Source organism: Onychomys torridus, chromosome X (assembly GCF_903995425.1).
Source record: "Onychomys torridus chromosome X, mOncTor1.1, whole genome shotgun sequence".
Lineage (NCBI taxonomy): Eukaryota > Metazoa > Chordata > Mammalia > Rodentia > Cricetidae > Onychomys > Onychomys torridus.
In genome coordinates, this window is record NC_050466.1 from 61,215,118 (window position 1) to 61,238,725 (window position 23,608).

The 23,608-nt window shown below is 40.5% G+C and overlaps 1 protein-coding gene and 1 pseudogene across 9 annotated transcripts in view; both read left to right on the forward strand.

The window, feature by feature from the left end:
• LOC118573918 overlaps positions 1–22,055 on the forward strand; it is a 76,041-nt pseudogene extending 53,986 nt beyond the window's left edge.
• The window catches only part of Reps2 (RALBP1 associated Eps domain containing 2), a 237,094-nt gene that overhangs the window by 54,406 nt on the left and 159,080 nt on the right, over positions 1–23,608 (forward strand). The gene's annotated exons all lie outside the window — the stretch shown is intronic.

Below are 23,608 nucleotides of genomic sequence, written 5' to 3' on the forward strand. Positions count from 1 at the left end.
AATCAATCTCCCCCAAGACCCAGCCATACCACTCTTGGGCATATACCCAAGGAATGCTCAATCATACCACAAGGGCACTTGCTCAGCTTTGTTCATAGCAGCATTATTTGTAATAGCCAGAATCTGGAAACAACCTAGATGCCCTTCAACTGAAGAATGGATAAATAAAATGTGGTACATATACACAATGGAGTATACTCAGCAGAGAAAAACAATGACATCATGAGGTTTGCAGGCAAATGGATAGATCTAGAAAAAAATCATCCTGATTGAGGTAACCCAGACTCAGAAAGATAAACATGGTATGTTCTCACTCATAGGTGGATACTAGATGTAAAACTAAGGATGATTAGACTGCTACTCACAACTTCAGGGAGGCTACCTAGAAAACAGGACCCTAAGAAAGATACAGGGATTGCCCAATGACAGAGAAACGGATGTAGATCTACATGAGCAAACTGGACGTGAGTGGGGGTAATGAAGGTCGAGGGAAAGAGAGCTTAGGGGAGCGGGAGATCCCAGCTGGATCAAGAACAGAGAGGGAGAACAAGGAAAAAGAGACCATGATAAATGAAGACCCCATGGGAATAGGAATAAGCAAAATGCTAGAGAGGTCCCCAGAAGTCCACAAAGATACCTCCACAATAGACTACTGGCAATGGTCGAGAGAAAGCCAGAACTGACCTACTCTGGTGATCTGATGGCCAGACACTCTGTCATGCTAGAACTCTCATCCAATGACTGATGGAAGCCGATGCAGAGATCCATGGCCAGGCCCCAGGTGGAGTTCCAGGAGTCCAGTGGGCGAGAAAGAGGAAGGATTGTATGAGCGAGAATTGTTGAGACCATGATTGGAAAAAGCACAGGGACAAATAGCCCAACTAATGGAAACACATGAACCAATAGCTAAGGAGCCCCCATGGAACTGGACGAGGCCATCTGGATAAGTGAGACAGTTGATTAGCTTGAACTGTTTGGGAGGCCCCCAGGCAGTGGGACCAGGACCTGTCCTTAGTGCATGAGCTGGCTGTTTGGAGCCTGGGGCCTATGCAGGGACACTTTGCTCAGCCTGGGTGAAGGGAGGAGGGACTGGACCTGCCTGGACTGAATCTACCAGGCTGAGCTGAATCCCCAGGGGAGTCCTTGCCCTGGAGGAGATCAGAATGGGGGATGGGCTGGGGGCAGGGAAGGGGGTGGGTGGGAGGAGGGAGGACAAGGGAATCCGTGGCTGATATGTAAAATAAAATTAAAGTATAAAATAAAAAAAGATACAGATGCCTGCATTATGTAACAAAGTGTAATGGCACCAAAGATAATTGCCTTATTCTGATTTACAGAGGGCAGCGTACATGTTTTGATTTTTTTGTTGTTGTTAGTCTTAGTAAGGATTTCTTTGATCAGTTATTGAGTTTCTTCTAGTGGTTAGTTCCACATTATTTATATTATCACGTGACTTTTTATTTAGTATCTTAATATGATGAAATTCATTGAGAGCTTTTAAAAATATTCTATTTCTCTGTAATAAAGCATCGTTAATACTACTTTTCAGTATTATTGTGTATAGTTCATTACTAGCATAAGCTGTACATGTCTGTATTTGTGAGGGATGTTATTATCTACTTTTCTTTATTACATGTAATTTACATAACATGAGTTTCAGTTTGTAAATTTAGAAAGGGTATATCCTTTACTGTATCCTGAGAGAACTGTGAAGATAGCATATTAAATCCATGAATATTTGCAACTGTCCAAGTGTTACTCATTCAGATCAGCCACACTCACATTCTCATTCTGCCTGCAACCAAAAATTACTATTAAATTGAGAGCAATAATATATGCATATTTACTGTATATTTTGTCCCTCTCATTTTGTATCCCATTTTTACTGATATGTAAACACCATTGTTGCTGAGAAATAAAGAACTGTCTCAAAAAATAAATAAAATAAAATATATATTCGTTTTAAGTAGAAACATACTTATGCAGTGTTACCTCAGTACATATATATAGTATGTAATGACAAGATCATAGTTGTTGATGGGTCTGTCGTATTTATCATTTCTTTGTGCTAGGAGCACTCAGAATTCTCTCTCTAGCTATTTTGAGATGGACACTTAATTACCAACAGTTATAGTTAGTCTACTTTATTTCAAACATTGGAAGTTATGACTTTGGTGCAGCTGCATCTCCAGACTTATCAACCATTCCCACTCTGGTACAGGATTCAATGAGGTGGTGTTAGCACAGTCATTTAAAATGATGCTGGGTTTTGCTGTGTAGTCCTGACTGATTTCAAACTCTTGGCATTTCTCCTGCATCAGCCTCCCAGGTGCTGGTATTACAGTTGTTTACTACTATGCCCAGTTTTATGTGGTCTGGGGATTGAACCTAAGGTTTTGTGCATGCCAAATACTCTACCAACTGAATTATATTCCTAGCCCTTTTTACTGCTGATTTGACGTACATGAATGCCAACCAAAGTATGAGGTGATTTGTAGATGCAAGGCTGGGAGGCATCCATGTATAGTTAATGTGTGCTGTCTGTTAGTTCAAGTGGCTCTTGGAAAGGGACTTTGAACAATTAGTACTGAAAATTTCCCTATATAGCTTGGAGATTTAATTATGTTTTTCTGAAAATTGAGAATGACAACTGATACTTTTTCTGACTCAGCTAAGCTACACTTTTGTTCAATATACTTGGTTTTGAGCTTTCAGGATTTGGAGGGCTCTAACAGGGTGCAAGGTATATGGATTTACTGTGTCTGATCATGCACCCACAAAATAAAAAGGTTTCTGCTTTAGGAATAAACGGGTTGCTTCCAACCACTGTGCAATGCAGTGGCTTAAAACTTTTTGCTTCCTTCAAGCATTTTCCTTTTTTCTTTCCAAATTGTGTTCAGTTGGCCGTGACCAATTTTCCCCGGGCTCTGGCTCACTCGCTTACTTTCTTGACTCCTGCTGTCCCAATGTCTCTTTTTCATTTACACAGTGATAGCTTTTCTTGATTTTTATTCTTTGTTTGACACCCTGTGTGTCATATTTCCTTGCTTAGACATAGGGGAGATTGAAAAAAAAAACTTCATGAATTGAAGAAAACTTGTGAAAGTGATAAGCCCTGTGAAAGACAGTTTTGATTTTAATTTTCCCTGTAGCTAGAAAGGTGAGTTCCTGATGGGAAGACCTGCTTTCTCATTTCACACTCTCCAGTGTAGGTGGCCAGAGCAATCATTGTCAAGCAGGATGTCAATACCTCTTTTGTTTTAAGTGTAGCTGGGTCCAACATGCTTACTATAATTCATATAGGTTAGAGTAAAAACAAGATATAATAACATAGTTGTCTATGTAGATTAGTGGTGTGGGAATAGAGTTGGTGCTCAAAATTTGAAAATTGGGAAGCTAGAGGTTTTTATAATTTTAAATTATTTATTATCAATCTTAAGAATATTTTTGGTCATCTTAAACACTTGGCCAATGCTATTTTCTGATACTGAGGTTTTATGGGCAGTCTTTTTGAAAATGGGCTAGGATTAGAATAAAAATTAATTATGAACATCCATTTGAAATGCTGAAAATGTTCTATCCCAAAAAATTGACTGCATATACTGTCTTTTTCCTTTGTAGAGTACCATTCTTAAGAGCTGACTTTTGCCAGGCAGGGGTGGCACATGCCTTTAATCCCAGCACTCAGGAGGCAGAGGCAAGCAGATCTCTGAATTCGAGGCCAGCCTGATCCACAGAGGACAGCCAGGACTGTTACACACAGAAACCCTGTTTCAAACAACCAAACCAAGCCCCCACCCCCCATGCCAAAAGCTGCCTTTTATTTTGGGCTTTCTGATGTGTGTCTGTGTGTCAATTAGGGCAGTTCATTATCGTGTGTGTGTGTGTGTGTGTGTGTGTGTGTGCGCGTGTGCGTGTGCGTGTGCGTGCGTGCGTGCGTGCGTGCATGCGTGTGTGTGTGTGTGTGTGTGTGTGTGTGTGTGTGTGTGTGTGTGTAATGTTATGTTGGGACCTGGGTGGAATATAAATCTTTTATTGGCCTAAATCTGAGTCTAATCCTTTGAATGGCTTTGGGAGAAAATCAATTTCCTCTGCTCTGTCAAGATTTTTCAGGTCAGCGCTCTTTGGAAGCCTCCCAATTCTCTTAGATTAAAATAGATTTTGTTTCTGTGCTATATACTGGTATCAGTTTGTAGGACACTGGGATCTAAAAAATGAGAAAACAAAGCCTGACAAGGCATATGTGCACTCTTCTATTTCAGCTAACTTTTGACATACTTCACCTTTGAGGAGCTAAGGAATGTATGTGCTTTCAAAGACCTCATTTGGGAAAAACTTGTTATCGCCACTTGGTAGGTGTAAGGCTCAGCACTTGAATGAGTTCTGCTTGGTGACTTGCTCACTTGCTCGCTAGAATTGACTTACTCATTAGAACTAACCTGTTCGCCAGAAGCGAATGGCATAGGATCTCACTAGTATGGCCTTTTGGAAGTAAGAGGACCAAATCAAACTTTTATAATTTCAGCGATGCAAATTCCATCTCTTAGGACCCTAGCCCCCAGTTATAAGCAAACTAGCATGGTGTGACCCCCCACTTGCAGTGGAAAGCAAAGGGTGGATGGTTTTGTACTGGTGAGTACCCTCATGGATGGTTTGAAGAAGGATTTATCGTAGATATATAGTTCCTTGCTGTCCAGTTGTGCTAGTGGGTAAGTGATTTTGTTGTGATTTGACTTAAAAAAACAAACAAACCTAAGACCATATATTTAGGGATAGTTTGGTAAAAATAAAAGTATTAGCACTAATGTTTATCTTTTTTCTGGAGAATGCAAGGATATCCCCCCAACCCCCAGTGCTGAGTATTGAGCATAAGGCCAACATGATAGCCGCTAAGCACTCTATCACTGAGCTGTATTTCCGCCGAATTAGGGTCTCATGTAGCCCAGACAGATTTTTCAATGTGTAATTGAGGATGACCTTGAAATCCTGATCCTTCTGTGTCTACCATTGCAAGTGCTGGGATTATAGGTGTGCGTCATCATGCCTAGCTCTCCCCTTTTTTGAAACGATGACCTCACTATGTTGTCTAGGCTGAGTTTGAATATTCTGATCCTTGTCTCTGCCTCCCAAGTAGCTGGGATTACAGGCATGGGCCACCACGCCCAGCTCACAGGGACTGTTAACTTTACCTATCCTTTCTCCCTAAGTTATTTGATTTTTGTCTTATATTTAGTACATTATATGACATTATTATTTTATGTAGGCATTTTTCTTTAGATGAGAGTTTAGCATTTTTTTTCTGTAAAGGCCAGATGGTAAATATTTAGTCTCTGCAGGCCATATGGTCTGTCACAACTGTTCAACTCCACTATTGTAGTGCCAAAGTGGCCATGGAAAATATGCAAATGACTTTGCGTGCCAATTTTCAATGAAACTTATTTATACAAACAGATGGTAGGGCAGATTTTGCCCCTAGGACAATTCCTAATTTGAAGTCATTGATATCTTTTTTTCTTTCCTTTTCTTTTTCCTTCTTCCTTCCCCTTACTTCTCCCCTTTATCCTTTCCTTTCCCCCTTCTCCCCTTTAGGCTGACCTTGAACTTGTTCTGTAGTACAAGCTGTCCTTGAACTCCTGTCCTCCTTGTTCTTCCTCTCAGGTGCATTCCACTACACATGGCTTTTGTCCTTTATTTGTTGCTACACATTTGAATTTCTAGAATCTTTTATTTTGATACTTAGGATTAATCCAGAGTCTCACGTATACTGAGAACATGCTTTACTACTGAGTTGTGATTCCTAGCCAGTATGATAATAAGGGAAATAGAAGGCATACAGATTAGAAGGATAAACACCCCCCCCCAAAAAAAAAAGGTGTATGGGAAAAAAGCCGGGCAGTGGTGGTGAACGCCTTTAATCCCAGCACTTGGGAGGCTGAGCCAGGCGGATCTCTGTGAGTTTGAGGCCAGCCTGGACTACAGAGTGAGTTCCAGGAAAGGTGCAAAGCTACACAGAGAAACTCTGTCTCAAAAAACCAAAAAAAAAAAAAAATCCTCAAACTAATAAGTGTATCCAGCAAGGTGTGAGATGCAAAATAAATGTTCAAAATAAATATATTATATACTAGCTATGAACACATAACACTAAAGATGAAAAAAATATACTACCTGGGCTGAGGGTATGGTTCAATGTCAGAGTACTATCTTAGCGTGTATGATGCCCGAGGTGCCACAATCAAAATACATATAATACCACTTACCATCAGTCAAAAAGTACTGAAAAGTAAATCTAGCAAAGCATTTGCTGGACATATGTCAAAAACCACACTGATGAAATAAATCTTAATAAATGAAAAGACATACCATAGTAACGATTAGAAGACTCAGAATAATTAGAGTTTCAGTTCTCTACAGATTGAGAAACAGGTTTAAGATAATATTATAAATATCCTAGCAAAATTACTTTAATATATATAAATTGTTGGAGGCCAGCTCTCACCCTTTAAAAGGGTTCCTGAGAGGAGGAGAGAGGTATAAGAAACTTTTAGATAGAAAGATAGTGAAGAGGAGAAAGACAGAAACACAGGATAGCTTCAAGAGGACCTGGATCAAAACTCGAACAGTACCTTCTGCTTCTTCAAAAGGGCTTTTTATAACAATGCCAAGGGGTGGGGCAAAAGACCTCCCCCTTACTAGATCAAAGCACACCACACAGCCAAGTGCAGACCCTTCCAAACACCTGGTTGGTAACCATGCCCATGGTCAAATCATCCTCTTCTGTAGCCCTGCTGGGTAAAGTAAGCTCAGATTTTCAGACCCTGAGTAAGTTCTCATCAGAAAACCTCTGTGGGTCTCTACAGTAAATATCATTTTAAAATTTTTATTTATTTATATTTTGTGTATGAGTGCTCTGCATGTATGTCTGCAGGCCAGAAGAGAGCATCAGATCTCATTATTGGGGGTTGTGAGCCACCATGTGGTTGCTGGGAATTGAACTCAGGACCTCTGGAAGTATAGCTAGTTCTTCAGCTGAGGCATCTCTCCAGTACCAAGTATTTTTTTACCTTAAAGCATATATAGGTCACAACAATGAGATCTATATGAAACAACAAAGGATGTGAACACCTAATGGTATTTTACAAAAGAAGTGTAAAGCAGGAGGAATTAGCCACATGGTTTCAAAATGTACTGCATAACTACAGCAATCAAGACTGTTGCAATGGCTGAACACAGATAAATGGAACAAGACAAAGAACCTAGAAATAGGCCCAATTATTTTGATTTCTTGGATGCTGGTACTGGACTGTTATCCCACTGCCTTGTGCTTGCTAGACAAGCACTCTACCATGGAGTCCTCACCACCTTTATTTATTAATTTATCTTTGAAATGAATTCTCATGTTGCTAAGTATGGTCTTGAATTCCTGGGCTTAAGCTTTCTAAGCTTTTTGAGTACCTGGGACTACAGGCAAACAACATATTACAGGGCTCTTTTAACTTTTTATTAACACATTTTAATTGTATTTAACTGTATATATTAGTGGAGCTCAGTGGTGTGTGTGTGTGTGTGTGCGTGTGTGTGTGTGTGTGTGTGTGTGTGTGTGTGTGTGTGGTGTGTATACTGTGATTTGCTCAAATCTAACCACTCCGTTTCCACCACATTCCTACTATATAGTAATTCCTATTATATTTTCAAGTTGACTTTATTGTCTATTTATTAAAGGAAAAACATGCAATGCTTGTCCTTCTCTGTCTGACTCATTTTACTTACTATAATGGCCCTCCATTTCTGTTGCAGTTACTTTTTGTCACTGTAATAAGATACCATAACCAAAAACAACTTAGGGGAGTTAAGGGTTTATTCCAGCTTATAATTCCAGGTAACAGTATATCATAGAGAGAAATCAGGGCAGGAACTCAAGTAGTACCAGAAGCAGAAACCATGGAGGATTGCTGCTTACTGGCTTGTTCTCTGGCTTGTGCTTTCTCTCTCTCTCCCTCCCTCCCTTCCTTCCCTTCCCCTCCCTCTACCCTCTCTTGTTTTTCAAGACAGGATTTCTCTGTGTAACCCTGGTTGTCTTAGAACTCACTCTGTAGACCAGGCTGGCCTTGAACCCAGAGATTTGCCTTCCTCCGTCTCAGGGAGGATTAAAGGCATGCACCACCATACTTGCCTAGGGATAGTGCTATCACTAATCAAGACAGTGTCCTACAGATATGGTCATGAACCAGTCTGGCCTAGCCATTTTGATGGTTTGCACATTTTAAATTAGAGTATTTTTTTTGTTGTTGTTGTTAGTTCTTTGAGTTCTTTATATATTCTAGATTTTGTGCTTTTTTTGAGACAGGGTCTCAAAATGTAGTCAAGACTGGCTTGGAACTTACTGTGTATTTCAGGCTAGCCTCAAAACTCATGATCCTGAGTGCTGAGATTGTTGGTGTGAGTCACTGTGCCCAACTTGTGCTCTGGATATTAACTTGGTACCAGATGAATAGCTGGCAAATATTTTCTCTGATTCTGTAGATTGTATTTTTGCTATTTTGATGGTTTTCTGTGCTATTCATAACCTTTTAAAGATTTTGGACAAAATTTGTAAAGTAATTTTAAATAGAGAAGAAGATAGCCTTTTCAACAATTGGTCCTCATCAATTGAACATCAGCAGTAAAACCAAAACCAAAAGCCTTTGACTTGAACTTCATATTTTACAGCAAAAACAACAAACACACAAACAAACAACCCCTCAAACCCCCAATCAAAAACCAACTAAAAATGGGTCACAAACTTAAACATAAAGCTTAAAACTTAATAAAATAAAATGGGATGGAGATGTGGCTCAATCCCCAGAATAGGTAGGAAAAGGTAAATCCTCAGGACATCAGACTAGGCATCTCTTAGATCTGATGCTAAAGCTATAATTCCATAAAGGAGGAAATAGGCCTCAAACTAAAAACAAAAACAAAAAACTACCACTTATGTTGAGAAAGTCCTCCTCAGAAGATGAAAGACAATTACAAAGTGGAAGAAAATATTTGCAAGCCACATATCTAAGGTATAAAAGAACTTTAAAAATTCAACGGTGAAAATTGATGCAGTTCAGTTAGGAAATAGGCTAGAAACACAAAGGGATATTACATTGAGGACAATATACAGAGGGTAAAGAAGCACATGGGAGGATGCTCAACATCTTAGCATTTAAGGAAATGAAAATTCAAGTCACAATGAGATACAGTTGCATATTCTGACACATACCAATGGGAATGGCTAAAATGAAAACTAGAGACATTATGAAAAAATATATATATATATGGCCCCTTTAAAAATAGCTCAACAGGGGCTGGAGAGATGGCTCAGAGGTTAAGAGCACTGGCTGTTCTGCCAGAGGGCCTGAGTTTAATTTCCAGCAACCACGTGGTGGCTCACAAACATCTGTAATGAGATCTGGCTCCCTCTTCTGGCCTGAAGGGATACAAGCAAGCAGAACACTGTATACATAATAAAATAAATCTTAAAAAAATAGCTCAACAATTTCTGCAAAACAAACATCCTACTAGCATATAATCCAACAGTTGCACTTCTAGGAATTTATCTCAGAGAAAGTAATATTTTTGTTTATACAGAAACCAGTACACAATAGTTTATAGAATCTTTATCTATAATAATGTATAAGTGGGAGCTAGAGAAATGACTCAGCAGTTAAAAGTACTTGTTACTCTTGCACAGGACCAGGTTCAATTCCCAGCACCCACACGGTGGCTCACAACTTGTAGCAGACTTTGTTTGGGCCACCAACCAGCTCTCAAATCATGACATGGAGACTTAATATTAGTTATGAATACTCATCCTTAGCTTAAGCTCATTTCTGGCTAGCTTTTTTCTTTAAGCTAACCTGTTTTTCTTCATCTATGTTTTACCTTGGGCTTTTTACCTTTCTTTCATTCTGAATGTTCTACTCTGTGTCTGGATGTCTGACAGCTGTCTGTCTGGCTGCCCTGAGCATCTCCCTCTTCTTTTTCCTCATTCTCTCTTCTCTTTTCTCTTTCTGAGCCTAGATTTCTCCTCCTACTTATTCTCTGTGTACAATATTATTTTAAGATTTGTAACATTTGTTTATGCTGTGGAACATTTGTTTAATGATACAAAGATGTGTTGCATTCTTTTATGTTGCATTTGTTTAACTCTGTAAAGCTGTGTTACTTTGCCTGTCTAAAACACCTGATGGTCTAATAAAGAGCTGAATGGCCAATAGTGAGGCAGGAGAAAGGATAGGCAGGGCTGGCAGGCAGAGAGAATAAATAGAAGGAGAAATCTGGGAGAAAAGGAAGAAAGAACAAGAGAATAAGGAGAGGAGGACATCAGGGGCCAGCTACCCAGCTACACATCCAGACACGGAGTAAGAAGGAAAGAAAAGGTATACAGGAATATAGAAAGACAAAAGCCCCATGACCAAAGATAGATGGCATAATTGTTAAGAAAAGCTGGCTAGAAACAAGCCAAGCTAATGCCAGGCCTTTATAATTAAGAATAAGCCTCCATGTATGATTTATTTGGGAGCTGGGTGGTGGCACCCCAAAAAGAGTAAAAAAATAACCAACTAAAATTCTCTCTGCTGGCCAGCCCCAACTATTCCTCTATTGCCTAGCTATTGGATGTTCAGCTTTTTATTAGACCAATCAGGTGCCTTAGGCAGGCAAAGCAACACATTTTTACATCATTAAACAAATGCAACATACTTTTACATAGTTAAAGTAATATTCTGCAATATAAACAAATGCCACACATCTTTACATAGTTAAAGTAATATTCCATACCAACAACTGCCTATAACTCTAGTTCAAGGGGATCCAATGTTCTTTTCTGCTCCTCAGGTACAAGGCATGCATATAGTGGACAGACATATATGCAGATAAAACACCCATATACATAAGCTTAAGAAAAAGCTCATGATTTGAAACACAGATTTTTTTTAATGGGTGAATGGATGAACTGGCACTTCCATAGCAGGGAATCGTACATAACAATAAAAATAGAATTAACTATTAATACATGCAACAACCAGGATGGATCTCCAGAGAATTATGCTAAGGAAAGCCAAATTTGAATAGTTACATTCTGAATGATTTTGTTTATTAAAATTTTATTTACTTATTTATTTTATGTGTATGTGTGTGAGCCTGCATGAGTATATGTGTACCATATGTGTGTAGGAACTCAGGGAGGCCAGATGAGGATGTTGGATCTCCTGGGACTTAAGTTACAGGTAATTGTGTACTGTCATGTGGGTGCCAGGAACCGAACGTGGGTCCTCTATGAGAACAATAATCACTCTGAACCACTGAGCCATCTCACCATGTAGCCCTGGCTGGCCTGGAGCTCACTATGTAGACCAGGCTGGCCTTGAATTTACAAAGGTCTACCCAGCTCTGCCTCCTGAGTACTAGGATTAGATTTGTGCTACCACACCTGGCTTATTTAACATTTTATTTTATTTGTTTATTTTTGTTTATAAAAGAAATCATTTAATTGGGAACTTGCTTACAGTTCCAGAAGGTGAGTCTATGACCATCATGGCAGCAATCATGGATGCAGTCAGCAGACAAGCATAACACTGGAACAGTATATAAGAAGTTATATATTGATCTGCAAGTTGGAGGCAGAAAGAGATAGAGCCTGATATGGGTTTTTGAAACCTCAAATCCCACCCCCAGTTACACACCTCTTCCAACAAGGATACACCTCCTAATCCTTCCCAAACAGTTTCACCAACTAGGGACCAAGCATTCAAATATTTGAGCCTATTGAGGCCATTTTTCAAACCACCGTATTCCACTCCCTGGCCCTGATAGGCTTGGAGCTATATCATAATGCAAAAGGCATTCAGGCCAACTTCAAAAGTCTCTGTAGTCTTTCACAGTCTCAAGACTCTTTAAAAGTCCAAAGTCCAAACTGTCTTTGGAAACTCATGTGGTCTTGTAACTCTAACCCCAGGATATGGTATGTACAGTCCAACAATGGCCATCTCACACTGGAAAGGCCAAGAATCTGGTAGTTGTTTAGTCCAGGAGGCTAGCTGTTTCTTGGAAGTCCCAATCTAGTGCTGAAGGCCTGGAGGATTCCTTGAGAGCTCCTGGTCTTCAGTCTACTTTGGAATCTCAAAGAAGTAGATTCTGACACCAGTGAAGGAATGTAGCAGCAACAGGATAGATGGATTTGCCAGGGAAAGTGAGGGCAAGCAGGCAAAAAGCAAAGTTGCCTTCTTCCATGTCCTTTTGTTTTCTATTTAATGTTCTAAAAACTATAGGCATACCAAGTTGGGGCAGGACTATAAGTTCCTCCGCCCTGCATCAAGGCTGAGTAAGGCATCTCACCAGAGGGAATGGGCTCCAAAAAGCCATTTCATGTACCTGGGATAGGTCCTGGTCTCATTGCCAGGGGCCAGCCTGTGTTGACTACCCAAGAGAGGCCTTACCCCCTATGAGGAGTGAATGGGGGATGAGATGGAGGGGAGGTGGAGGGAATGGGAGAAGGGGAGATGGGGGAACAGTGGTTGGTATATAAAATGAAAAAAATTTAAAAAAAATTATAGGCATGGTGAACATATTAGTGTTGCCAGGGGCTGAATGGCCAAAGGCAGAAGGGAATGAGGAGCTAAAAATGGGCATGCTGAGGTGTTCATGTGATGGGAATAATCTGTTCATGAGTGTAATAGTGTCAGTACTGTGGCTGTGATACTGTACAGTAGCATAGCAAATTATCATTCAGAGAAAAGGGATAAAGAGTACAAAGTCTCTCTGGACCATCTCTTATAACTGTATGTGGACATATACTTCACAATGAAAAAATTAACTAAGGAAGCATATACAGAAACAAAAGATCCTTGGATCTGCAAGGATTAGAGTATGAGAAGTGCAGATACTAAGGGGTATCACTTTTATATATGATCATATTCCAAATCCCTGGCTCAGCATTTTTATGAGACAGAGCCATATGGGTTCATATGATTCCATGTGCATAGATGACTTCCTTAAACACTGCAGATTTGGGGGACTCTTCCTTATGTAACCATTGTCTCTTGCTTCTTGATTTCTGTTAGACCTAAAACAGATTGCTTCGTTTCAGTTCCAGGATCTTTCCTAAGTATGGGAAACTGTCATATCATGATTAACTGTTATGATTTCCCTTTAGTCAGAGTTATTTTTCCTGAGGTGATTTTCCTTGTTGCTTGTGTGATAGGGATTTCTGGTTGTCTCCCGACTTTCATTCTCTTCCCTTTTAAACTGAATTTCCCATTTTGAGTTTGGCCTATGACTGCCCATAGTAAAGGTTGCACTGCCCAGGTTTCATTGTAATTGTAGCTATGTGTGAGTCTCTGAACAAGTGAAGACATTCTAGTTTGATTGGACTCCAAAATAAATGGAGCTATCAATTTACTTAAAAACAACAGTAGTGAATAGATCAATAAAATACTTTCTGTAAATGTGGTGTGTTCTGTATTGAATTGTGTCTCTCAAAAGATATGCTGATATCTTAACTCCAGTGTCTAAGAATTTGGTCTTTGGAAATAGGGTCTTTGCAGAAGTAAAATCTAGTTAAGATGTGCTCATATTGAAGTAGGACAAGTATAATCCATTGTGAGTGGTGTTCTATGACAGTCACACAAAGACAGATTGAGGGAGTGTGCACGTGATGCATCTAAGCCAGTGGTTCTTAACTTGTGGGTCGTAACCCCTTCAGGGGGATTGAATGACCCTTTCACAGAGATCGCTTAAGACCGTCTACATATCCTATATTTACATTATAATTCATAACAGTAGCAAAATGACAGTTCTGAAGTAGCAAGGAAATAATGTTATGGTTGGGGGTCATCATAACATGAGGAACTGTAATAAAGGGTCGCAGCAGTAGGAAGGTTGAGGACCACTGCCCTAAGCACCAAGGAACATCTGGGGCTAGCGAAGCTAACAGGAGGCATGGAACATATGCTGGCTTAGAGCCCTCTGGAGGGAGGAACCTGCTTGCTGATACTTCCGTGTTTGGCTCCAGCCTCCAGAACTGTAAGACAATAAGTAGGGGGTCTCTTAAGTCATGTAATGTGCATGGTTAGAACAGAGCTATGAAAGTACACTGCTTTCACAGTTCTTCGGGGGTGCTTTGTTCTTAAGTGTGTATTATTAGGTGATTAGGTCATGAGGATGCAACCATCATGAATGGGTTTTAGTATCCCTATTAATGAGACTGAAGGGAGCTTGTTTGCCCTTTCTACTGTGGCAGCAAGGAAGCACCATCTATGTAGGGGAGGAGTGAAGAAGGTATAGGAGGAGAGAGAAAGACCTCTGTCCCTCACACCCCTTACCAAATACTCAATCTGAATCTGCTGGCATCTTGATCTTACTTAGATTCCAGAACTGGAAGAAATACATTTCTAACCTTAATGCATTACCCAGTCCAAGGTAGCTTATTGTTAAAGCCCAAATGGATTAAGTTGGAGTGTATCTAAAAATGGGCTGGCCATGGAAAAATTTCTTAATTTGAGCCCTGAGACATTTGGACTGGCTGTACCTTGCGTTTCTTAGGAAAACATCACTGTGCCAAACATGGAAATTGTTCATTGCTAATTGTTCGTTGCTCTAAAGTCTTCTCTTCCAGCTTATGTATGCTTTTACCATACATGATTTGATGTGCTTGAATGCCAGGCAAAGTGTAAAGTGAGTGGTAGATGCAAGGCCTGGGTGGTTTCCATGGAGACCTCCAATCCTTTGTTCAGCAGTTGTCAGGGAAACATTTAGTTTCAGTTTGTGGGGTCTACCTATTTCCACAGCTCTTGGAAGGGGTTTTGGTTAAATCTCTTCAACAGCCTAATGAATTTGGAGCAGAATTTGTTTAGTTCCTTTCGAATTGTATTACATTTTCCTGCAACCCATGGATGTTAACTAATTTTCTGTCTGAAGTGATCAGACTGCTCATTTATGCATATGCAATAAATGTTTTTTTGAACTTTGGGAGAGAAAACCGAGGTTCATAGACAGAGAAGCTAACTCCAGAAAATGGATGCCATGTGGTTCTAGTCTATGTGGGTTGTTTTTGAGACAGGGTCTCACACTAGCCTTGAGTGGCTTTGAACTTTATATATGGCTTCAAACTTACAGTAATCCTCCTGTCTCAGCTTTAAAAGTTCTAGGATTTACATGTACTAGCCATTGTGCCCACCTAGTCCATGTGCTTTAACTTTCCCTATGGTATGAGAGAGCTGCATAAAACTGTTTACAGGCTGTTAGAAATGGCTGGCTGAGCATGTGTGTTTATTGCTTTTAGTTAGCTATTGAATCAGTAGCTGGAGCTGGCAGTGGTGAGTGGAAGTGCTGGTGACAGCACAAATTCTAGGTATCAACAATTCAAATAAATGAAAGTTTTCTAGAGGGTTATCACTATTGTGACAACTTCCCCATTGTCTTCTTTACAAATCAGTCAGATGAGGTAGATTGCAAAATGTCTCCCAGTGCTTTGCAACTCTTTCCTTCAAGAGGTGGAGCCCATTTCCTAATCATGAGCATCTTGACTGGCCTTGGAACTTGGGTTGACCATAGACTACAGTAAAAGTGACCTTTTGCAGCCACAAAGAATCACTACAGTTTACTGCTTTGGCAACTCTGCCACTGTGTGGAAAAACCACAGGTGTGGGCTGCAGGAAGGGAGTCCATTTGAAGGAAAATAGTGGTACCAAGTCAACCAATAGCATAAATGCAGAAGTCTAAGTGAGCCCACCTGAGATCAGTGGCATTTGGCCCATATCAGTATAGTTGCCCAGCTGAACTCAGCCCAAATTACTGAGCCCCAGAATTTTGAACTGAAATATTGCTTTAAGGCACTTAACTTTGGGGGTGGTTTGTTATCCAGTGGTTGATAATTGATATAGCCAGGTTTGGAGGCTTTTGAATGATCAAGGTTCACCTGTAACCTATCTTCTGTTACTCCCAAAATTCTTACTAACAGCATCTAGAAATAATTGTGGCTAATTGAAGGAGAAAAGATGCTATTAGCAGGATTTTCAGTAGTTCCACCTCTTTCTAGGAAAGCTTCAGAGGAGATTCCAAAGATGCACAGGCAGAGGGCAGTAGGGCAGAACGACAGCCATAGTATTGGCCCATAGTACTGGTATTCTAGATACTGAAGATTGGATGCCCCAACTACAACACAAACATTTCCTTTATTACACAGGTATTGGACTGTCCTTGGATCTGGGTGTTGCAGTTATCCACTCTACATACTTTGCATCAAAGATTCAAATGCTCATATCTATTCAGATCCTATCAAATTGACAGTCAAGATTGAGCACCACAGTGGCAGAGTGCTTTTCTAGAAGGCATAAGGCATAAGTGTCATATGGACCAAGTTCATTATACAGCTAGTCAACCTATAGGTTCACTAAGGTATGGGTGATATCTGGCCAAGGTTAGTCCTGTGCCCAGACCTTGACTTTGCAGAAATCAGGAAAGTATTTGGATTGAGGATGTGGCTTGGTGGTAGAGTGCTTGCCTAGCATGCAGAGGGCTGTGGATTCTATTCTCTAGCACCACACACACAAAAGAAATTATCTGATATTTGTAGCTTATTTAATTGAAAGTAGGTGGACTTCATGAATATTGATAGGATTCTGATGCTGGCAAGTGAAAAGAAAAATGGCAAATGTTCGTTAGTTTTGTCCTGTATGCTGATCAACTCAATTCCTTACCACACAGGATAAAGCCAGATTTGTAGTTTGTTTCCATATTGTGTTGAGAGGAAATAGTTCTAAGGCTTTACCCCAGCCAAACTTGCATATACCTCTGGCTACTGAGGTATGAACAGTACATCTTTCAGTTCTTGGGCCCAAAGATGCTCCATTCATTCCATAGTGTCCTACCCATGGGAATTGAATGATTGATACCTTAGTGAGCCTATAGGTTGACTTGGTCCATATGACACTTGTTTTTCTTTTCTGTTTGGTTTGTGGTGCTGGGAGGATAGGGCCTAGGGCCTTATGCCTTCTAGGGAAGCACTCTGCCACTGTGGTGGTCAGTCTTGACTCTCAGCTTGATGGAATTTAGAACCGCCCAGGCAATTCCTGCTTTCATCTTGCCCTGCTTCCTGACCGTGGAGGCAGTGTGGCCAGTTGCCTCACATTCCTTCAGAAATGGACTCCCGCCTGTACTGGATCCACCAGGTTGAAATGAATCCCCAGGGGAGTCTTGGCCCTGGAGGACATGGGAATGGAGAGGAGCGGATGCGGGGAAGGGGGAGCGGGAGGAGGGGAGGACAGGGGAACCCATGGCTGATGTGTAAAATTAAAACATAAATATAATAAAAAAATGAAAAAAAGAAAAAAAAAGAAAGAAATGGACTCCCTGCCACAATGGATTGCACCCTCAAATTCAAGCTCCAAGAAACTCTTCCTGAAGTTGCTTTTGTCAGAGTATTTTGTCATAGCAATGAGACAAATAATAGATGAATTTAATGGCCACATTTCACTGACTAATCTCTCAGTCAATAACCAAGCCAATTCCATAACCAAATCTCCTGTGGCTTTGCTCTCCTTTGTCTATCTGTCCTGCACCTCACACTTAGCTGACACTTCCCTGGTGACCAACTCCCTAAGATTAGATCTCATGTCACTGAGCTACACAAATCCATGTGGCTATGTCATGGTGCTATAGAGGACTGGAGTATACTGCTTGTCATGAAAGAGACCCTGCTGTTGGGGAGAATGACCCTGAATCTGGAAGGGTTCTTATCCAGATTCAGTGCCCTGGAGTAGGTAGCTTTGGGTGCCACTGGGCTCTTCAAAGGGGAGGTTGCCAGGATGGCAGGAAGTTTGAGAGTTGTGTCTGTTATTTTAACTACTAGATAAGGTCTTCATTGGAACTTGACAAAGAAACCAAATATTCAAAGTCAGATTGCTTAGTTCACCCAAGGTGGTTGATTCTGGAATAAGTTTAGCTCCATTCTAGAAGCCTCCAGTCTATTTGGATTTTGAGTCAAGAGTAGAACTCCAGTATGATCTAGGCTGAACTTTCATTTATTCATTCCTCCAGCATACCAAAGATTTTGTATAATACTAGTGGTCCACTTAGTAGAAATGCGCTGGTTTGCCTTATTGTTATAAAGGTATTAGTTTCTTTATAAAAGAAATGTGTGCCTAAAATACTCTGCACAAATATAGAACATACTGAAATCAACTCAGGAAAATTGTAAATAACCTGAAACTATAATTATACCCCTTTTGGTTATTTTTTCAAGACAGGGTCCCATTATGTGGCTCTGGCTGTCCTAGAACTCATTCTGTAGACTAGGCTGGCCTTGAACTCACAGAGCTCCATCTGCCTCTGCCTCCAGTGCTGGAAATTAAAGGCATGTGCCACCATGCCTGGCTCTTTTTTGTTTATCTTTTGAGATAGAATCTCATTCTGTAGCTCAGGCTACCCTGAAATTTACTTTGTAGCCCAAGCTGGCCTCCCATCTTAGCTTCCTGAGTGCTAACTAAAGGCATGCACCACAGGCCTGGCTTTTGCTTTCAAAAAGCACTAAAAATGTCAGAAAACGAATTATCAGCAAAGCGAATATTTTGGCTTGTGAGTTAAATCTGAGTTGCCAGAACCAGCAGAAACTTTATATAATTCTGGCAGTTCATTTGTGTTCACCTGAGGTTTCTCTGCTTCCAGCTGCACAGAACTTCTGTGATTTACAAAGCCCTAAACCTTGGGCCAAAATCCTGAAAGTAATTTTCTCTTATAATCTGTGCTATAATTGCATTTTAATTCAGTTCTAGTGTCAAGACTGCTTGTGTGTATGTCTCGTGTTTCCTTCATTTCATTAGTTTCTGCTATTTAGGCTAGTGCCTGGCACAGTCTATCCTTAGTAAATTTGACTTCTGACTGTGGAGCCTGCTCTTCTTTTCTTCTAAATGGATAGAGAGGGCCCTTTGTGACTTGGCAGTTCACTTCATGGCCTACCTCTCCTCTGCTGACCTTTGTGTTGTTGGATCCCTATTTCTTCTCAGGCATGTGCCAGCTCTGAGGAACCCTTGAACCTGTGGTGATGAATACCCACATGATTGCAGCCATCTGGGCAGCTTGGAAAGCCATGACATTGGCTTGTCAAAGAAGGCCTAGTTGAAAAAAGTCACAAGAGATCAGCATCATCAATGAAATCGTCATACCAGTACCAATTCTCCTCAAATTTAGGTGCATAATAAAAAAAATTACCATGGAGTCAAGCATGGTAGCTCACATCTGCAACCCCAGAACACGAGAGGGAGATGAAGGGAGGAGTTTCAGATATTCAAGCCTAGCCTTGGCTACATGAGACCATGTGACTGTCTCAAAGACTGTATTGGATAAGTGCCTGGTGTCTTCACTTTAGTAACTTCCTTGTTTTGTATACCAGGGACGTTTGCTGGCCTTGCTTAGCTTTTAGTCTATTAGCTGTGCAGGTTCTCTCCATCCTTCCACAAGCCCCGAGCTAGTACCTCCCTGAAGTAGCTAGTATCTTGCTGTGGGAGTGTGTGTGTGGCGGGGTAATCACTGCAATAAGATCTACAGAGAAGGGGAGCTGTCTTCTTACTTTCAAGAACTCCTAGTATTAGCCAACCTGCTGGTGGATGCAGTTCAGAGTTTTGAGGTTCTACAGCAGCGAGTAGCAGATACTTGCCTCCAGAGCTTGATCCACTAGCTGACCTCAGACTCACGAGTATGAAACTGCAGTATTATTCTCAGTTGATGAAATCTGCTCTTGGCTACTGAAGGTGAGGGTTGTGCACTTCACTGCTGAGCTAACCCTCATGCAGCCTGGACTTTTAGCTTGTTGCCATGTGGTCCTCTAACTCTCTACAACCACCTGTGGGCTCTATCTCTTACCCCAGGGATGTGATAGGTTAAATTTGAGTGGTCTGACTTGTTATTTTCCTTTTTTTTTTTTTACATCCCTCCAGGGTAGCTCAGTTTTAATCAGAAGGTTCTCTCTCAAGATGGCACGTGGCTACATTGCCTTTCAAATCACAAAATAGGATAGAGTACAAATCCCATGGGGTACAAAATCGGATTCCTCTCTGTCACTGACCCATCTGCTGAAGGAACCAGTTTCATTAAAACCTACAACTTGACTTGAGGCTTGTCACTTGTCCTATGGGTAGGACTGCCTATTTCTTTTCCCCAAGGGCACCTCCGCCTGACTTACTTATGGATGAGGCTTCTGCTTCCCATTCCCTGACATGGGAGCCATTTGATTGGATCTGTGGTACATCCTGGTATACAAAGCAAGGGGTTATGTTATTTGCATTGTTTACCTTTCCTATCCAGATAGCTAAGAATAACCTTGAACTCCTGATCCTCCCGTCTCCACCTCCTGAGTGCTGGGATTAAAGGGATATACTACCTCTCGGTTTGCCTATCTTTGTACTTTTTTGTACTATCTTGCTTTTGTACTTTGCAGTTATTCTAGCACTGCCTTTGTGAATTTCTATAGCTCTTTAAAGTTTCCTTTTAAAATAGAGTTTATATTTTCTTTATAATCTATGATCAGGCAGGATTTCAGGTCCTTTAGCCTTTAGAAAACTTGTTTGTAAATCAATTCAAAATTTGTTAAAGTTTTTTTTTTTCAAGACAGGGTTTCTTTGTGTAGTTTTGGTGCCTGTTCTGCATCTCACTTTATAGACCAGGCTAGTCTCGAACTCACAGAGATCTCTCTGGCTTTGCCTCCCGAGTGCTGGGATTAAAGGCTTGTGCCACCACTGCCTGGCTCAAAATTTGTTAAAGACTTTAATGTGTAAGACCTGAAATTGTGGTTGGGCTTTGTGGTGCACACCTTTAATTCCAGCACTTGGGAGGTAGAGGCAGGCAGATCTCTGTGAATTTGAGGCCAACCTGGGTTACCAAGTGAGTTCCAGGATAGCCATGGCTATATATAGAGATCCTGTATCAACAAACAAACAAACAAACAACCCCCCTATATATCCCAAAAAATTAACCAACCAACCAACCAACCAACCAAACAAACAAACAAACAAACAAATGAACAACCCCGAAACTCTGAAAATGCTAGAAGCAAACATTTGAAGACAGAGGCAGACACATATGTTTTCTGAAAAGCACTTCAGTAGCCCAGGGTATAAGAGCAAGAGTTGACAAAGGGATTGTATGAAATTAAAAAGCTTCTGCAAAGCAAAGAAAATAATCAGCAGAATGAAGAGACAGCCTACAGAACGGAAAACAATCTTTTCCAACTATACACCTGACAGGAGATTAATTTCTAGAATCTGTAAACACTTCCAAAAATGAAACACCAAACTACCCAAATCATTGAATCAGCAAATAGGCAAGTAAATAGGCAGTTATCAAAGGAAGAAACACAAGTGAATAAAATAAAAAAGTATTCAAATGGAAACACTGAGATTCCATCTCACAGCAGTCAGAGGAGGTAATAAAAAAAATGATAATAAATCCTGGAAAGGATGTGGTAAGAGGAACTCTTATTTACTACTGAAAGGAGTGTAAACTGGTGGTGCCACCACTGTGGAAGTCAGTGTGGAGGTTCCTTAAAAAGCTAGACGTGCTTTCCAATCTGCTATCTGCAGTGGATTTCATAAAGATCCTCATGGGGGAAGACTGTAATGCTCAAGGTTGAACCCCCAGACACTATAGACAATGTAAAGGCCAAGGTTCATGATGAGGAATGTATTCCTCCTTATCAGCTAAGGTTGGTATTTGCTGGCCAGCAGCTGGAAGATGTTGCACTTTGTCTGACTACAATACTCAAAAGGAGTCTACCCTTCATCCTGTGTCGAGACTTCATGGTGCTGAGGAGAGGAAGAAGTCTCATACCACTCCTAAGAAGAATGAGCAGAAGAGAAGTTAAGTTGGCTGTTCTGAAATACTATAAGGTGGATAAAAATGGCAAAATGAGTTGCCTTTGTCGAGAGTGTCCTTCTGGTGAATGTGGTGCTGGAGTTTTCATAGCCAGCCACTTTAATAGACATTACTGTGGCAAGTGTTGTTTAACTTACTGCTTCAACAAACTGGAAGACAAATAATTGGGTATGAGTTAATGAAACAATAGGAACTGAAAGAAAACTACACACTCCAAGGAATCTAAGTCAGTGTTTATTGCTTCACTTTTCACAAGAGCCAAGATATGTAATCAGCCCAAATGTATATGAACCATCAGCTAAGAAAATTTTCTTAGCCATAAATTATGACATTTGTAGGATGGAACTGGCAATCATGTTAAGTGACACAAGCCAAACTTAGAAAGACAATATGCTTTTTTTCATATACATTATCTTGATTTAAACACACACACACACACACACACACACACACACACACACACACAATAAAACAGGAGGGACCATTTTGGAGGTGGTAGGACACCAGCAAGGTGGAGGGAGGAGGAATGGAGGAGGGCAGTTGAGGGCAAGTAAGAACAAGATACAATGATATAGATGTATGGAAATATGATAATCAAAAGCTATTCTTTTGTATACTAAGTAAAAATCTTAATAAAATATAACTTCTATTTATATAAGTTACAAAAAGGAAAATTTATGTATTTGATTAGGTCGATAGTCATACAGTTCACTATCCAGAGATTCAAAACACCATTTTTCATTATGCAATGAATAATTAAAAATGCAGTTAGTATATTTATTTGGTGAGCCAGACAAATTAATGGTATGAATACTTTGGGGAAGGGAAAGATTATTTTAAAATGTAAGACATGGGGACAGGAAGGTGTTTCATTGGATAAAGGCACTTAATGAATAAGACTGATGACCTGAATTCAGTTTCCAGAACCCTCAGAAGGGGCTGGATGCAGTGCCAAGCATCTATATTCCCAGCATTCTTAAATTGAGATGGCAGGTAGTGACAGGAGAACTGGCCAGAAGGCCAGCTAGTCTGGAGGATCCAGTGCAATGCAGAAGCAACAAGAGAGACTCTGCCTCAGAATCAAGTGGAGGTGAGAATCAACTCCTGAAAGTTGTTCTCTTACCTCTGCATGATGCACGTTTATACACAAATAAAACCAACTTAAAATATAGGACTTGAGAGACTTCCATCCTTGTAACAGATGTACTGAGAAGCACAACACAAGGTGGAGGCAGTAAGTACCAGAACAAAAGGTTGAAACCATTCTTTTAGATTATACTCATAGGCATAGAATGTTTGGGGAACTTGACAAAGCTTTACAATCAATCCATCTAGTGTGAATGCTTTGTTCCAATAGATGAGATCTGAACCCACAGGACATCAGATGCCTCCTCTACAGTCACCTGGATAGTCAGTCTTTCGTAAAGGCTGTTGCTTTGCTCTGTGTTGGTAGTTCAGAGAAAAGAGCCCCATGTTTGTGAGTTAAGTCTGGGCTTGGTGAGTGGGAACCCTTGAAGCTTTGTCCTGTTGGACACTTGGTTCTGAAATTGCACTTAATACTGGATGGAATGGCAATGTTTCTGGTGTACATCTATACCATTTCTTGCTGACATGATGTGTAGCTGTGTCTCTTGCTCTTTATACTTGACTAAGTTTTGAAAATGCGACCCAGAACTGTATAAGATATGAAACAACACAGTAAACTACTGTTTCCTCC